This window comes from Equus caballus, chromosome 21, assembly GCF_041296265.1.
Source record: "Equus caballus isolate H_3958 breed thoroughbred chromosome 21, TB-T2T, whole genome shotgun sequence".
In the NCBI taxonomy this organism is placed as follows: domain Eukaryota; kingdom Metazoa; phylum Chordata; class Mammalia; order Perissodactyla; family Equidae; genus Equus; species Equus caballus.
In genome coordinates, this window is record NC_091704.1 from 34,048,862 (window position 1) to 34,066,242 (window position 17,381).

Genomic DNA, 17,381 nt, shown 5'->3' on the forward strand with positions numbered 1-17,381 from the left:
TTGACACCTGGTATTTATTAAGGTGGAATCCATTTCTCAAGGCTCCTGGAAAACAGGGCATATCAAAGAAGTTGCTCAAGCTCAAAATGTTATTTTTTTCCAGCTGTCCCCAACAACTTGTGGATAACATTTCCTAATCTTCTGGGGTTTGAGAATTTGTTACAAAAAGTAATGCTGGACTAGATTGAATACTCCAATTAGGATATATAATTTTAATAAGGCAATATCCCAAATTGATATTTATTTTTTTACAGGATCACCAGAACTTTGTGGCAGGATTTTGTCTCCACCCATCAAGTGGATGAAGGAGGCCACTGAAGTCTGCTCCGGTAAAACTGAACCTGCTAATTATATCGTAAGAGTCTTTGTTGTAGTGTTTCCCCACTCTTTCCCATCAAACATGTGTTTATTAGTGCTGGAATAGCATTCCCTACCATTCTCCAAACAGTGAGAACCAGCCATGCACCAGTGCCAGGTTGGCTTGGATGGTGTTTCCTCCTGGAGCAATGTGTGGGTGACTCTGACTTCCTTTGGTCCTCTGTCTCCCCCCATTATCCCTGGACCCTAGAAATAGAATCTAGCAATGGAAGAAGTACAGAAAGGCTTGATAATCAGATGCACCTGGGTTAAATCTTGATTTTATTATCTACTCAACATATTAGCTGGAGTATAATATCTATTTTTTCAGCTTTGTCATCTTCACTTGTAAAATGGGAATAACAATATTCAATATACAAGATTGTTGTAAGGATGAAGTGAGATGATACGAATCAAGCGCCAAGCACAATGCCTGGCACCTTTAATGCTCAATAAATGGCAGATGCTGCTACATTCATGAGGAAAATATAAACCTTTGGCATCTTGCCATTGTGAAAACCATGTCTGGCCTTCAAAATTAGCCAGCACTCCAGGCTGGTGGAATGTATGCAAATCACATGCAGATGTGGCCTTCACCCTGAGGAAAATCCCAGAAGACCATTGCTTCCTGTCATCAAGAGGAGAATGTCACAGAGATTGAGGAAGCAGTGGTCTATGTGAGATTTGAGATGTTTTATCTTATTGATTCTTAGTTTCCTCATCTATAAAATTAATGTTTTGCATTAAATGACTTCTAAGTAGTTTCAATTCCATATTTCTGAAATGCCAGGGACACATTGTAAACGTATTACAATTTTGCTAAGGGCTAAGGCCGTTAAATGTCTATTTGCAGCTAAGAATAGATATATAGTCGTGTGTGTGTGTGTGTGTATGTGTGGTATCCACAGAGCATATAAAAAGATCCCTAAAACTCAAAAATATTTAGTTTTGGTTCTTCTGTTGTCCAAAAATTTCAATCAAGATCACCAGAGGGATTTTAATAAATGCTTACTCTTAACTCCACCCATATTTATGGTGGCTTGACTTTGCCTCTTTGCGCAACAGTCTTGTGTAAATCTGCCATACTTTTTTATGTGTATAGGTAATTCAAGCAGTTGGTGTCAAGTGTGCTTGTGTGTGTGTGTGTGTGTGTGTGTGTGCTGGAGATAGATCCTTTGACTTCAAGAGTTGGCCTTGATTTTAGGGAGACCATGAAAGGCCCTGCCTGTTCCAAATTGCTCTCTTACTAATCCAGCATGGATTTTTATTTTCACGCCTTGTAGTGAGTGTATAGAATAAGCGTATTATCTAACTTCATGACTTCAACTACCACTTATATATTATTAACTCCCCAAACAATATTTCTAGCTCTCCAGAGAAAGCCCTAATCTGAACACATGTAATTCAAATGAAACCAGTGTATTCAGCTGACTACTGGTAAGGGAAGGTAATTGATTTCTTTTCTTCATTTATTCTGAGTGTAATTTGTTTCCTTACTGTTATGAGTGGTTTATTTCATTGGAAATGGCATCTTCACTTCTACAGTCACTTTGTGTTTTGGCAGACAGCTAGTAGAAAACCACGGTGGCTTGTGAAGTAATGTGAGTTGGCATAAGTGTTTTTGGCATAATTGCAGGTCAGGATACATATTGTTAGGGAATGAAACCGTAATAAAATTAGCAGGATATGCACATAAGAATGTGTTTATAATTAGGAAAGTTGGAAAGTACCTCGATTATTATTGCTGGCTGATAATTTTGTCTAACATTTAATAGTTTAAATAACACCCTTATATCAGACTCTTGGTTATGCTATATACATATATTTTTGAGACTGGACAACATGTACAAACAAATTTTACTATTCTGATCAAATTGCCTGCCAAAAATTGGTTTTAAAAAACTCCTCAAGTCGGTTAAATAATTAACTTTACTGTCTTTCTACTAACTTGATATTTCTTTTTACTAAAGAGTAAATCAAAACAATCAAACTGGTTTGTGTACGAAAACACCTCAACTTATTCGTGTGTAAAGCCCCCATTTTTCTGAAGTTGAACTTCAATTTCTCTCACAGTTCAATGTCAGCATTCTTCCCAGGTTTACATATATTTCTTCTGGAAGATTCATTTCTTAGTGGATCTCTGCTTCTGATGGTAGTAACTTCAGTGGTTAGAAATTTATTAGGGAACTATTGGGAAAGTAGCAGGGAAGAGAAAACCAACGTGTAGAACAGGAGCTTTAAGGAAGGGAGTGGATATTGTGGAGCTTGGAAGAGAGGGCATGAGAAAATCTGGGTGGGAGTCAGCATGAAGGAGAATTTGAAAGCAGGCAGTGGGAGTTAGGCTGAGTCACAGGTACGGATGCTGTGGGTATTTAAGACTAAACGCTTTGTCCAGCAGAGCCAGAGTAATGGGGATAGATAAAGCTGGTGATCAATAACAGGAGACTGTAGCTGAGTAAGAGGAACAAGAGAATAGGTGAAAACCAGAGGTCAAGACCAGGTCATAGAAAAATTACTGGGAGAGCAGCAGCAGACACATGCACAAGAGATAAGAGAGCTTTAAAACTAAAGCATGCTCTATTCACCAGGAAACCTTGCTGAAGCAGGAAACAGATGATGTAATTTACAGAGCAAGAGCATCCCAAGGCCTTGAGGGTTAAGATCAATGCCATCCTCAACAAGTCATCATCCTAACAGATCCCAAGAGTGGGAGAGGGGGTAGGTGGGGCAGAGGGTCCCCATTAGATGCTTTCGTTAAATCAGTCATTTTAAGGAATGTATTGACTTTATAAGTATATTTTCCAAAGAAAATTAGTCATGGATGGCTTGGCATTATGGTGTAGAATCTGAGAATAGGAGAAAAATATTTAATATTAGGACCATCTCAGAATACCCAGACCAATCATTTGCTGTAGTTACTCTGGATTGGAAAAAAGAACGAGAGGGGTGATTTTCTGTACTGTAGAGAATTATCATATAAATGTAAGCCTCAGTCTCCTACAAAAGGGACTGATGTGATTCACAGCTCCGACAGCAACATAAAAAAATGTAACACATCTTATATTAGACTAAGACTGAAATGCTTGGATAGGCCATCATGGCCATAAAAAACCCAAAGATTTTATTAGTCTAGCAATACTTTATATTTTATTTTATAGAAAATATCTGTCATTGAATGTTCAATGGGTCATAGAGTACTAAAATAAAAACTGTTAGATTTCACAATTGGAAAAACATGGAAGAGTGTTAGTAAAGTTATTTTTGATCCCTAAAAAGGTAGGTTAATCTGAGGCAAAATACTATACCTTGACTCTGTGGGAGGAGCAAAGAAACTCACAAGGCCCCTTTTGAAAAGAGACCTCTGTTTTCAAGTTCTTTTCAAGCTAGTAAAGTAAGATGGTTTGCTGGGGGTTTGATCTGCATCGATAACATACTGAGATGCTCACAAATATAAATACACGTACACAGCCCATGTGCTTCAGGGGAGTTTTACCAGCCATGTCTGGGGTCATAGAGCAGCAAGAAAATGTAGAAAGGTGAGTGTTATCAGAAACAAGATGTAGGACTCTCCAAGTTTTTTTCCCAGTGATCTTAATTATTTGAGGATAACTTTAAAAAGTTCTATTTCTAAAAACTGCCATTCAAATCAAACCAATAAATATACTTAAAACCCTGTCTGGTGACTAGACAGGTAGCATATATTTCTCCTCTAAAACATAGATTGTTTTTACAGCATCTTAAGAAATAATATGAAAATGGCTTTCAAAGCATAGTATTTCTTTGGATTTATGGAGGCAGTAGTCTGGTGAATTTAGCGAAGTTTCCGGGTTTAACAGAGAGAAGGCCTGTTAGTGGTTGCACAGGAAATTCAAGGAAAATGCCTTGAATTTTATCCTTTACCCAAATGTGGGAGCAACTAGAGTTGTGCTCATGCTTTTTTTGAGAGAGCCAACCAAGATGTCTGGAGTTCACCAAGACAACCTACACAGAACAACACATGAGCAGAGGGATTCCTATAGCAATTTCTAATGCAGTGCTTCTCAAGGTGGGATGCAAGGGCCACCTGTCGGAATCACCCTAGACCTAGTTAAAAATACTGATCCCTGGGCTTCATTCTCGGATAATGAAATAGCATGTCTGGTGAGGGATCAGGGAATCAGAAAGCCTAACCAGCTCCCCAGGCGATTCTAGCGCACACTAAATCAGAGAGCTCCTGTTAGTGGCTGTTTTGCTCACTCTTTTGACAAATACATGGCATTGTATTGCTGACCTTGACTATCATGATCTGGGGAAGGAGCAGACTTTTCCTGAGCCTCCTTAGAGCAATCTGAGCCTGGAACAGTTGCAGCCAAGCAGTGAATTGAAGCCAACCAACTAGAGGATTACACTCCTCCCAGTGTAATCTGAGATGCTCTCTGACGGAGCTTTGCTTTTTCAAGTTGAGGATTATTTTGCTGTTTTGAGACTTCCTGGTTTTCCTCCTTACAGTTTTTCCCATCTGACGGTGAGGAAAATACTTAAAGGTGCTTTTTGTTTTTATTTTTTATTTCTGTGTATTTTTCCTCTTTTCTTCAGTACCCCTTTTTAATTTCACCATTCATTTGTTCGATTGAGGAGTCAGCACATTTAATTTTTATGTTTTTTGCCTACGATAATTGTTTCTTGTGTTCTAGTACATAAAACTCTCTCCTTTGCTTTCTTTGATATTTTTGAGATATTGTTATTTTTAATGTAAACTGTAAGTAAATGTATCGATCAGCAACCTTTCAATGCAGCATCCTTTTTTTTTAAATCTTCCTTCCCGGTAATTGTGTCTCTCCTCCTTTACAGCTGGTTTTCTGCCCACTGATTAGGGAGGGACCCTGGCCTTCGCTTCTGCTTCCTTTCATATTGGGAGATAAGATAATGAGGAGGGACATCACTGTCTCAGAGGGGCTCTGGCTCTGGCTTCCGATTCTGCAGATGCTGGATTTTCTCACACTTTCTCTCCCTTCTTACACATGACCTCACAAAAGCAGAAGTTGATGGTGCTTGTGGCTCTCTCCAGGGAGGAAAAAAATCTCCTCTCTCTTAGATTTCTCTTCTTCCTTTTCCTTCTTTTTATCTTTTAAATTATTTTTAATGTTGATATCAAAGAAAATAATTTTATTGTATTTCCCCAGAATTTTCTATGACTTAAGGAGAACAGAGAGAAGGGGGAGTAGAGGTTAGAAAGGAATTCTGGGCCACTGGTTTTCAAAACACTTGGTAACACGTACCCCATAAAAGTAGTTAATAATTTTACAATCTGAGCTCTACTTGCTACTGTGAAAGGCATTTCCCTGGGAAAATGTAGCATTAAATTCTGAACATAATATTTGCATTTACCCTTATTGGGTGTAGACAACTACCTGGTCAGTGATAAAAAGAGGTCAATGCATATAGAGCAAATGATTAAAATTAACAAAGAATTCTCAAACTTCCTTGTATCCAATAGTTTCAAGTTTCTCCTTACTGTTTTTCTTACAAATATAGTTTACAAGTACGTCTAATTTCCATCCTTTTTTCCCCCTGATCATCTCATTCTCTCTAAAAGTTCCTGGAGTACGGGTGCTTAAGTCTACCTGGTGATAATGTTGTTTTCAGAAAGAGCTATCTTGAAGAGTTATGTGGCATGCTGATGAAATCCATTTTCTAGAGAATAGATTCAGGTTTGCTTCCCCATCAGTGAATGACAGGGGAGCATCTCTAGAGAACTAAAGGAAGACTGCCAAGTTTGGCAATTCTGGGCTAGACGATCCAATCTCTGTGTTTTTCCTTTGCCTTTTTATTCTGTACCTTTTCATAATAGTCATAAATTTGCTATTTACTAGTTCAGTTGAGGAATAAATATTTTAAAAGTTTTGCCTTCAGTGTTTGTTGCTTTTGTTTTGGTCCTTCCTCCCTTACACACCACACACACACACACACACACACACGCATACATACACACCCCATTTAGGAATTTGAATTGCTTTAGGATTCAGATATTCATTTCTTTCATCCAATTCTATCATTTTTTGGAATACCTCCAGCCAGCAATGGGCAAGCCAAATATTATAAAAATGCAGCAAGTAAAGTAAGACAAAAAACCTTTCACTTCTTTTTCCCTGTTTTGGATTTCCTAAAGGATAGAGCAGACAGTAGGAATAGTTTAGAGGAATACATGCTAAACATTATAATATTCATATCACATTATTTCTGTTCCCCTTTTATTTGGCAGGCATTGATTACCCTGCGCTTAACTTCTGCTAGCTTTCACCGTTTTTGCAGGAAGTTTCATGGTTTATTATTTTAATCTTGATTCTACCTGACCTGACCTCAACCCATCTTAACGGAAACATTCTTTCTTTTGGAGAAGGAAAAAAGGCAGTTTAGCTGAGGCTGGTGGAGTTCTCATTGAAACACTGCTCATTAAATGTTTATGGTTAAGAAGAGGCAGGAGTGGTCTTAGTTACATACAGAACTTCCATATCATATCATCTGTTTTACTCACAAATCCAAATTCGTTGCCATTGTCATTGGTAAGTAAGAGGTAAACTTAATTAGGCAACATATTCCATAGCACATTTCAGAAATATTGTCATAAGAGTTATACTGCATCGTTAACTCCTAAAAGTCTATTCTGTTTGTTTCAGCAATCTTTTTTATCTTGAATATCAAGAGTTTTCTACAAGTAGGTGTCTCCAGAGGCTTTTAAAAATTCATAATGCACAATGCTTGAATAGTGGATACTGGATGTTATAGGATACCTGGACCACCGAATAAATGCTAAACTCGACGTTTTATGATTAAATACAGAAGTTACAGTGGAAAAGCTACCAACCCAAAGGTTGTACTTGGCATGCATTTTGAAAGCTTTGCTTCTGGTTGAGCCCAGTGTGTTCTTGTTTTAACAATTATTCCAGAAGTCTGACTTATTTATATTAAATCCAGTCTTAATCTCTTTAGTTGCTACCTCATTAAGGAAGCATTTGGAATTATATGAGTGCTGATAAATTTCAAATTGTGTAATTTAAGGAGAAACTACAACCGAATTGTACCTTAAACAGAAATTGGCTCTGTTTGCATTCACAGGCAGTTTACAAGAAGCAGGAAATACTCCCCATTTATCAGCTTGCCTGGGTTTCATCATGTGGTAAATGCAAGGTGAGTAACAGCTGTCACAGATAAATAATATTAGTACTAAAAGATTAGCACCAGATATGAAAGTACGCATGTGCACATTCACTGTTAGGCGAGTGAGTGAAACTGTAAGTTAACGTAACAGGTTGAAAGACATGAAATTGCCATTTTGTGGTCAGAAGCAGTGGATTATTAGCAATTTCACCTGACTCAACCGTAATCTTTCAGAACCAAAAAGGACCTTGGAAATAATTTAATCTGTTTTCTTCACTTGGGTTAATATAGGTTGATTTCAAGGAAACCAGAAGCCCTAATCTCTTTATTCATTCGATTAATAGTTTTTGGGAGCCTATTGTGTGCCAAGAACTGTTATGGTAACTGGGATATAGATGTAAAAAAGACTGAGTCTCTTGCTCTCCTGGATATTACATTTCAGTGGAAAACCCTGGCAATTAATATATAATAGGGCATCACTACTGAATTGAATGCAGAGATATATGTCTTATGTTCATGTGTGCATTTTTCTGGAGGGAGAGTTCCCTGAATTCATGACAGTGGTTTATGATCACTAAGCGATTAGGAACCAGTAACCCAATATGCTCTGCTCATTTGATAGATGGAGAAACCAAAGCACAGACGCTGAGTGATTTGTCCCTTGCCATGTCGTTTGTTAATGGCTGATTTAGGATCAGCACCCAGGTATCCTGATGTCACTATCAGTTACTATCACACACTGTGGGGGAGATGATCTATGAATTTTCATTTCTTTTCTGTGTTTATTCTTTTTTTCATAATTTCTATATACCATTTTGACTCAACAAATTTAAGCCAAGAGTTGAGAATCTGGTCACACAGACCCCAATCTTAATTTCAACAGTACAGAGTTTTAGCTTTGTAAGTAAAGCTAAAACCCTTAAAGCCCCAATTGCCACATCTGTAGAGTGATGAGAGTGAGTCATAAGTGACAAATTATTGTGAAGATTAAATAAGATCATTTATACACACATACGCACATGCGCCCCCTCCCCGTACATTATTTGGTATAGTGCCTTTCACCTGATAGGCACATCTGCTATTATTGTTATTACTCTGAGATTTTATAAAGCCTATTCTTTGGTGCCTTGTCCCCAGGCTCTAAAAATTCACTCCTTCTGTCTTCACCAGACTATGATTCAATTGGTGGCAACTGGGCTTTTACTAAATTCAGAATTGATGCATGAGGCAGTACTGATGAACTACTCTGGAGGAAGGAGAGTGTACTGGAGCTTGGCTGACTGGGTTCAAATCCCGCTCCATGACTTACTTTGTCTGTAACCTTGTGCCAGTTGCACAGATCTTTCTGCGCCTTAGTTTCCTCTTACAGAGAATGGTGATAACAAACTACCTATGTTAGAGAGTTGTTAGAAGTATTAAATCTGTTAATATATGTTACAACAATCCTGTGAGGTGGAAATTATTATGGTTGTTTTAAATAATCAGGCTGAGACAATTCAACAGATTTGTTTAAAGTCACACCACTATGTGTGGGGGTGCCATTATTTGAACTCAGAGTTGGTGCTGCTTCAATGTTTCCTCAATGTCATTTAAAGAAATAGATAGATGGGGGAGGGCCCGGTGTGCCCTCTCTCCTCAGCATGGTCTTCTGTAAGTCTTTGTCCTTGAGAGGAGTAAGAGAAGCTACCCAGAGTACCCTCTCTTCATTGGCATTCAGCCAACTCTTTATTGACTTAACAAACACTCTGAGGGCTTAAATACATAAGTGTAGGGGTCTCCTTTGTCTTCCTGTTTGAGACGGCCTTAAACCAGGGTTCCACCAGATTATAAACTCCTTGAGAGCCACTTATGTGTCTTCATAACTACCAGCGGTGTTTTACACAATGCCAGGCACATCGCAGATTTGCAAGAAATTATATGCCTATTTCAGATGATTTTTCTCGTTCTTTCTTTCTTATGCTTTTGTGTGTTGTCTGGATTTTGTATAAGCATGTAGTAGTTTTTTAATAAAAAAAAAATTAAGCTATCTTCCCTATAAAAAAAAAAGTGTGGATTGATTTGTTGGTGACTCGCCATATCTGTCCCTTTGAAATCCATCCTTTGTCTTTGGCAAGCTGGGGTATGTGGCTGTCCCTGCCCAAAGGGATTTTCATTGATCTTCTCTGGTGGCAACAGGTCTCAGCCCCCTCCTTCCTGTGGGATAAAGGAGTGGCTTGGAAGAGTGGTCAGATTGGAAGGCCCGGGGGGCCCGCTCTTTTTTCCCACAGTCCTTTCCTCAGTCTCTGAGTCAGAGTGAAGCTGGCTCTGTTCTCTGATCTCCTCTCTCCTCTCCTCACCTAGTGTGCCAGAGTTATTTTCCAAACAAAGAACAGGCCATGTAAAGTCTGTGAACCAAGCTTTATTGATGTGGAAGAGAGACAAATGAAAAGGAAACCAGACCTTCTCTAGCATTCTGTGAACAAACATTCTTTCAGAGAAAGCTAGTTCTTTTATGACAGAAGGTAGACAGTGAGGGAGGGGGCCAAATTCCTAGTGATATTTACCTTTTCATTCCATTCTCTTCAGAAACTATATCTACCTCAGGATCATTTTTTGTTTGTTCTAAGAATTATTCTGTGTATGAAAGTGTGTGTATGAACAAGAGATATATAATTTTCGTTTTTCGTGTTACAACTATAGAAAGATTTGAAATCTTTGTGTATTTCATTTTCACAAAATTAAACCTGAAGTAAATCATACATTTTATAAATAGTGTTAATTGATATTGCTGATAGTGCAGTGCAAAACTTGGGTAGCATTTTCCACAAAATAATGATGATTGATTAGGCAAAGATGGAAAACATTGGATAAGAAACATTTAGCCCCCTTCCAAGATCAGAGCACCCTTATAAGACTGAGATGGTGCTTTGGGAAGATAGAAATGGGTGAGAAACAGCACAAGTGAGCAGGCAGCATGATCATTGATGGTGAAGAAATCTCCAAGAGCTTCAAAATACAACCTTCCCTCAGTATCCACAGGGATTGGTTCCAGAACCTGCCATGAATGCAAAAATCTAGGGATGTTCAAGATCCTTAGTGGGCTCTCCATCTTCATGGGTTCCACATCTGCAGATATAGAGGGCCAACTGTGTATGCTCATACATAAACTTAGAATGCAAGTTATCTATATCGTGGAAGACATGGCGAGAGAGATGTATATATTCTCTGTTACGTGGGTCCTTTTGTATTTCAAAGAAGAGACACTTTCAGATTTCCTTAGGTTTATTCACCTGAGGTTTCCCTAAATGGGACATTGAAGTGTCCTTTGAAGTGTCCCTAAATGGCAGAGAAGTAAGAATGGATATCTTCAATCTGTAGGGAAGTTGGGTTTGGGAGCATATTCTCAAGCAGTGTATAGGAAATTTGAGAATTATTTTGTCTTCTGTTTTATTTTAAAAAATCATATAAACTTTTTTTAATCTTAAAATAGACCTTCTAAAAAGATGTGTCAGGCTTACTGCTTGTCAACATGTGCCTATATGCATTTCTGTTTATTTTTCTTTTTATAGCATAGCCTTAGATGATGGAGAGTTCCTTTTTCATTTCTTTTTTTAAGGATGAACGGGGAAAAAAGAACCACAAGGACTTATTTTTGGATTCTAGATTCACCCTGAATCTCTAGGTGGTGGAGTCCTGAGTCATTTGACGTGGAAATTTTTCAAAGAAGAAATATCTTTTAGTCACCCTGTTAAGGAGGTGCTCTGTGCATTATAAATAACTTAATGGAGTTTTTATGTATTGAATAACTACTGGTGTTTAACATATAATATTTGCGTCATTTTGTATAATATCTGACAAATAACTAAAACTTACAAAAATACTCAGTATGTTTGAATTATCTGCTGAACTAATCTGAATTACCATAATCTGAACTGTTAATGTCGAAGAATGAAGCAAGAGTAGTAGGTTTAGTCATTAGAAGCGACCAACATCCCCATAAGAGTGGATTCTAAGACCAGGAAAGAGAAACCAGAAAGGATCTTGCCACATTAGGGTTTTTATCACATTAAGGAGGCATGAAGAAGACATGGGAAGAAGTATAAGGCACATCCTGGATAAAACCCCCACCAATTTAAGGGACAAATTATACGTGCTTATGTTTGATTTTAAGACATATGTTAAAAATATGATTCATACCAGGAAAGTCATGGAATTATTGATTTGAGAGCTAGGATGGACTTCAAGCAACCATGATGTTCCATCATCATACACATCATGTCCATATTATAGTTGGACAACTGAGGTGAAGAGAGTTGCCCAGTCACGTGACTCACAGGTGGTAAAATAGAGGTCACCACCCAGGTTTCCTGCATCCTAGTGCAGAATTCTTCCAGCTTACACTCTGTTGCTTTCCCTTGAGTCAAATAGTGTGGTCAGTGTCTTCTAAGTGGTGATTCAAGGATTTTGTTTTAAAAAAATATACGACTTTAGGGGCTGGCCTGGCAGTGTAACTGTTAAGTTGGCAAGCTCTGCTTTGGCAGCCCCGGGTTCATGGGTTGGCATCCTGGTCACAGACCTATTCACTGCTTATCAAGCCAGACTATAGCAGGCGTCCCACATATAAAGTAGAGGAAGATGGGCATGGATGTTAGCTCAGGGCCAATCTTCCTCAGCAAAAAGAGGAGGATTGGTGGCGGATGTTAGCTCAAGGCTAATATTCCTCAAAAAAACCCCTAACAACTTTAAGAGTAAGTAATGTAGGCAATTTAAGTAATGGAGACAGCCTCGTTACAACCAACACGCTATCAACACTTACTTAACTATCTCAGGCTTGACTTCAGAGAGCCCAGTGTCTTAAGTGAATGAGTCTTCCAGGTCCTAATTTAATGAACATGCTACAGTCCTAGGGAAGATTCTTATATGGAATTTCTTTTAGTAGTTTAATTTTGAACAGCTGGAACTCATTGTTAAGCTGTAGCCTAGTGAACTTTTTGAAAAGAAGGATATGTGGTTTTCTTTTTCCATGCAGAAGTGGAACTTTCCGGAAAGTCTGACTACATTCCCCTACTTGAACTTACAGGACAGCACCTGCTTGGGGACCCTGCTGGGCAGCTTGGGCCTTTTGTCCTCCACCTGTGTCCAGCTATTGGCATTAGGCTGTGATAAACACTGATTCAAGGCTGAGGGACTGGCTGCCTTCCAGCATCCCATTGTGTATGCCCTTCCTTTTATTTAGCGTTCTGTTTCTGTAATTACTGATGTTGTTGCATCTGATCAAGAACCCAGGTGTGCCACCTCTTGCAAGTCTGTGTCATCTTGAAGGTTCAAGAATCCACAGTTGGAACAGAGGAGTAGAGGAAGAAGGAAAGAATATTTATTGCCTTGACTTCAAAATACGGTGAAAGAAATTTGCAAAATGCAGAAGGTTAAATGATTGCAGCAACTCCTGGACTGTTTCATCATGGTTTGTCTTACATATCACCTCATGCTGTATGGAGATGGATCCCTATTTATCAGAGATGAGAAGCAGAACACGGCTCACGTTGACTCCCCACCTTGCTCTTATCAGACTGCTTCTGACAGATGAAACAACAGGAAGTTTTGCTGGGAGCTGTTGATGGCTGGGGTTAAACAGCAAGTAGTGAGCGGTTTAGAAACCTCATAAAACCAAGCATTGACCTTGCCTCCACTGCAATGTGGTAGGGTCTAGGGTAAAAATAGGACAAGTGTATATCAAAAGCAAGCTGCTGGGTTTGGGTTTTTCTCCTGCTTTATTCTCCAGAAAGTGTCTTTTGTCTTGTAGGGTGCACTGTGTCCTGGCTCATACTGCCCAGGTGCACACCTAAGTATTTCTGCAGAGAGAAGGCATGTTGGAGAACAATGCAGTCGTAGTTTAATACAAGCAAGGTGTCACTAATAAGTTTCAAGGTACAGGTTAAAGTACAAATGAATCCTTGCTAGGTGCTCTCTGCTATTTGTTTATTTTAGGACCCTGACTTTCAGGGCTTAGGTTTATCTGGATGGAACCACCAGTAGTGAGTCATTCATTCCTCAGTTCAACAAATCTTTATTGAATGCTCTGCACTATCCCAGGCACTCAGGACTGTGAGAAGTAGTCCTGATAGTCATAACTCCTGATGGTGTGGATCTTGTAGAGAAGCTATTGCTTTTAACCCTAACCAGTTATTTCCTTAACCTTCCATAAGACAATTAAGCTGTACAGAAAATGATATGCTTGATTATTTTCTCAATTCTTTCAGGGATGGAAATAGTTGGTACCATTCCAGATGCATAGGAGATAAGTTAATTCATTGTATGCAATGGATGCCTTAGACCATTAGGGCTTAATTGGCCCCGGTTGATGAGGATTTCTCAGAAGGACTAAGGTCCTAGCTTCTTAGAGACCCAACTACAACCTTGGTTAAAATTAGCATGAGGAGACAAGTTTACTAATGATTATGAGAGTCACAAGACTCTTCCTACCTCCTACGCCACTGGCCTTGGAGAGAGAAAGGACAAACCAAAGTGGATAGCTTCTCTTGAGAAAAATAACTCCTAGTGTTGAGCCAGTTGGGTGAGTAGTATTTCATGGAGGAAGGTGCTGTTCAGAGGTGATTGGTAACCAGGTAGTAAGATATATTGAATTTGTCTGGGCAGGAAGAATGTGAAGCAGCTGAGAGTTGCTGGAGACTAAAGAAAGGTGAGGACCACACAGTTAATAAGAACTGCTGTGAATGAACAAGGCACTAGAATCTCTTTAAATGTTTTTGAAATATGCAAATAAAGATTGGCATTCCCATTTTGCTCATGCTTACTTAAAGACAGTACCCCTGTTGGCCTGGACCACATGGGTTTTGGTTTTGGTAAGCTTATACTCCTGTGAGCTCAGGGGCACGTGTTCACCAGTTTGCTGAGGTGACTGTAATATGACTCTTGGGTATTGGCCTTTATTCTAACAGGTTCCCTCCATTGTATTTCAGACCCTCCATCCTGGATCACCTCTTTATCTCTCCTTCCTATTCCCTCAGTTTATTAGTCAGGGTGCTTCAGAGAAACAGAACCAAGAAGAGATGTATACATACATATATACATCTCCTGTTGACTCTTTTTAAACATTTAGTATGTTTTATGTATGTTTATATTATGCATAAAATTTACATATATACAAGCAGTTCTTATATACGTGTATATATACATATATATGGATATAGATACAGATAAAGATTTATTGTAAGAAATTGGTGGTTCACATGATTATGATGGATGAGAAGTCCATGACCAGACCCAGGAGAGCCAATGGTACAGATCCATTCCCAGTCTGAAGGCCTGAAGAGCAGAAGAGCTAATGTTGTAAGTTCCAGTCTGAGTCTGAATCCGAGGGCAGGAGAAGACCGATGTCTCAGCTCAAAGACAGTGAGGCAGAGAGAGAGGAAATTCTCCCTTACTCCTTTATGTTCTATTCAGGCCTCCAATGGATTGAAGGAGACCCACGCACACTGAGGATGGCCAGTTGCTTTACTCAGTCTACCAATTCAGATGTTAATCTCATCCAGAAACACCCTCACAGACACACCTAGAATAATGTTTAACCAAAATCTGGGCACCACTTTGACCAGTCGAGTTGACAAATAAAGTTAACCATCACACTCAGTAAATTCTTTAAATGGCTCTATTGCCTATACTTGTATTTTTCCTTCAGTGTCTCCACTTCATTTCCTTTTGATAAACCTCCCTTCTGCCCCAAACACATATGTATATAAGACAGACACTTTGCTTATACTTCTATCCCGAAAGACACTAAGTTGAAAACTTCCACTTATCCTTTCGTAATACTCAGGTATTCATATTATGCAGCTTTATGATGAGTAAAGTTTAAAAGTACTTCAGGCTGCATACTTATATTGTTACACACACTCCACCCTCATCCCTTTTCCTCTCACTCCTGCATGTTACCAGCCTCTGTCCCTCTAGTTTAACTCCTCAATTGAGAGTGATTTTGGTTAGGGACAAGAGACTTCTCCACACAGGAGAAGAAACATGTGTCTATATGGACTGACATTGTACAGGATGGAGATATTTGGCTTTTTCATTCAGCTACATCTTGTCTCCATCAGTATGCCTTTGTGTCTGGGACCCTCAGAATCCTGACTAGTTCTGTGAATGAAAGAGGAAATATTTCAGATTGGTGTTTTACTTTTGCATCTTAGGTGAAAAAGGACTAATAGCTTAACTTTTCTTTACATTCATCTCTGGATTTCACCTAGTTCACCTGCTTAACTGAATGGATATGTTTGCACGAGAAAATGTGGGAAAAGAAGAAAATTGATCATTTCTGAATAAGTTCTCAAATACCTATTAATTGTCCAGTGGGTCTAGGGCCTTGTCATTGAGTGCAAAAAATGTCAGATGGAGAAGTGGAGAGTTGTTATTGAGTATCCAGAGGAGTTCTTCTTTTTTAAATATTGGCACCTGGGCTAACAACTGTCGCCAATCTTCCCTTTTTTTTTTCCTGCTTTTTTCTCAAATCCCCCCAGTACATAGTTGTATATTTTCGTTGTGGGTCCTTCTCGTTGTAGAAAGTTATTATTCTTTATTTTAAAAAGTCCCACTTTATTCTTATATCTCATTAAAACAAGGTCAACTATTTGTTGGAAGTTATCAAAACTCTTGAAGAATCCTGCTCAACTAAGCATCAAATGTAATATGTTTCAATGTATTAGTTAGAGGAACTTTATGACAGAAAATACTTGAAAAAGATGAGCCTCTAACATCTCAGATACTTTGATTCCTGTGTTAGATTAAGACACACTTTTGTTGTTCCAAATAAGTGAAAACCAATGGTAACTTACCCTACCAATGTATGTTCAAGATGTTTTGGTCTGTGTGTGTTTTAATTGAACATAAGAGTAAACATGTTCATTAGGAAATTAAGCACTTTATCTGAGGTTTTTAGATAAATTTATTCAAGAGTAGATCCTTTAACTTTATCAGTTTCAGTCAAATTTCCATCATTCCGAAGGGGATGATGAAGCCTGGTGAGGGTTATTTGCTCTATGTGGATGTCCTCGTCTCCTTGCTGCTTCTCTACCAATAGCCCCTCATCTTCGTCATGTAGGATCCTCCACTGCACTCTTCTCTTCCATGAGGAGTGGTGGGCGGTGTGCTGAACATCCATCTGTCTGAGATATTTGGCTTCCTCAGACCTCTGATAAAATTACACTATGAGGAGCCTCCTATGGTATGCATGAGCACAAAATCCCAGATTTCAGATTCAATTTAGAGCAATCATAAAGTGAAAAGGCCTTGTGCTGACTTGCCTGGGGATCAGGAAACCTGTATTTAGTACTTTTCTGGTCCTAAACAGGTGGATGACTCTTGAAAGTTAGTTTCCCTAGAGAGAGGAGGTTTAATAGGGAGGAGAGTCAGGATCAGTAGGAATAAATGAAGTAGGGTAGGGCAGAGGAGGCAGTTGGACTGTAATGAGGTCTCAGCAAAGGCTTCAGTCAATCCCACAAGGCACTCTGGAGCTGGGATGACCCTGCAGAGTAGTTATGACTCTACAGGGTAAGGAGGGGACCATGTCTTTATACTCCTGCTTGAACCCTTGTTGAATGTGTGCTGCCCTTCAGAAGAGGGAATCACCCTGGGCAAGGTGAGTGTCTTCTGTCAAGAGCAACCTCTGGAGAGGAACTCAGCTTGCAGTGTTAGAAATTAGAGATTCAAGTCCTTCAGTCATGAATGGTAGTCTATGTGACTCCCCATAGCCTACCTATGAACTGCTCAGATATACCTAGTTCATATGAAATCTGAGAACCTTCCTTTGGGAATCTGATCAATGCCTCTGCCATTGCAGCTGATCTTGAGACCTCAACTGATATTCACTTTTTCCCTCCTCTACCATTCACTCT